Raw genomic sequence first — 1,779 nt, 5'->3', positions numbered from 1 at the left:
CCGGGATTCCGGGGGCGGGACCGCGGGGAGGCGGCGACGCCCATTGGCCGGCGCCCCCGCCCGTCTCGGGCCCCTCGGCGGAGCACCGCCCCTTCTCCCTGGCCGTGGACCCCTCTGCGCCCGCGCGGGGCCACCCGGGGCTCGGCAGCGCCGGCGGGGGCGAGGGCCGTGGTCCCCAAAGCGTCGTGTGGTGGCGCTCTCCGGCAAAGTCACGTCCCCCAACTTTCCCTTGGGCTCCAACTCCGTGGGTGTGTCCCCAGCAGTCGCACTGTCTGCCAACCGGCGCGGCGCCAGCAGAGCCCGGATCGCCCGGGAGACTGGGACCCGACTCTGCCCCGGGCACCCGCCAGTCCCCCCAGCCACGCCCCAGCCGTTCCAGCAACCGCCCGGCGCGTTGAGGACCTGAAGCTTTTGGGCCTCCCGCTCCCGACCCCGGGGCACCCCACCGGTCAGGCAGAGCTCGCCTTGCAAAGTGGACGACATGCCACAGCGGGGGGGGGGGGGGGGGGGGGGGGATGGGGGCCGGGACGAGGAGCCGGAACTCGGACGTTCCCACCTGACCCGTCCCTTCGGGTCGCGAAACCCCGACGGCAAGGACTCTGGAACAGTGCGGCTCTGCGCCGCCCCTGCCCTGCGCCCGCCAGGCTCCCCAGCGTCACCTGCTCCGCCACGACAGCTCTGTCTTCTACCCTGTGGCATGCTCGGCGTCCTTCGTCCACCCCACCCCCATGCCAGGGTTCCCCAGGCCCTCTCTTTGCCCTTCACGCCCACCCTGGCTGAACTCAGGCTCCCAAGGTGTCGCCCATGGGCCTTACACCCACACCTACTAAGCCTACCCCCCCCCCGCCCCAAGTGCCACCGAGTGCCGGGCCTGAGCACCCCGCTGCAGAATATTGAACTCCCCAAATCCAGCAAGTCCAAAATCAAGCTCCTCTTCCTCTCCGCCCCAAACCTGCGCCCTCTCCTTCTGGGACTCAGTTATTGACCTCACCAGCCACCTTCACCCACTCTAGGAAGGGTGCCCACACCTTCCTTCCCCACATCCAAATCGGTCGTGTTACCAATTCTGCTTCCAGAGCTTTCCTTCTCCTCTCCCCAAAGCCCTGTCTCCAGCCGGTTTCTCCTCACAGGTGGTTCCCGTCATCCCTCCCTCACCTCTGCCCTGGGTCCCACCAACACCATCATTCTAGAACACACCTGGCCTTGCCATTCCCTGACCCCAAATCCTTTGCCAGCAGTCACCAGACAAGGTAGTTAAAAAAGATGGTGAGGAAATGGGAAAGACGCTTGCGAGATAATCATAAGCAAGTCACCCCTGTAAGTCACTTCATGGAGGGGACTGCTAAAGGGAAGAGGAAGTCTTTTCGGGGTGAAGAAAATTTTCTGAATGTGGCGACGGGGGCACAGCTCCGTGAATATCCTGAAAACCCCCTGAGCTGTGCACTTTAAGTGGGTGGACTGTGCGGTTCGTGAATTATGTCTCAGTATAGCTATAGGAACCACGGCAAGGCCCTCAGCCTCCAGCAGCCAGGACCTCCGTCTCTGTATTGGGCAACGCATTTCCCCAAAGTATTCACAGCAGATGTCTTGGATGGGCGAGGTTATTATAAGGGATTTTCCCCCCTCTGTTTTCCAGGGGGTTTTATTACTTCTATAATGAAAAAAAAAAAAAAACCAAAAAACAAAAGCACAAAAACCTTGATTTTATGTTAAAATATTAACATAACGCGCAAATGCCATACCCTGGCTTTCGGAAATCTGATACCAACTTCTCCACCA

Source organism: Meles meles, chromosome 18 (genome assembly GCF_922984935.1).
Source record: "Meles meles chromosome 18, mMelMel3.1 paternal haplotype, whole genome shotgun sequence".
NCBI classification, from domain to species: domain Eukaryota; kingdom Metazoa; phylum Chordata; class Mammalia; order Carnivora; family Mustelidae; genus Meles; species Meles meles.
This window is presented reverse-complemented; position numbering follows the sequence as displayed.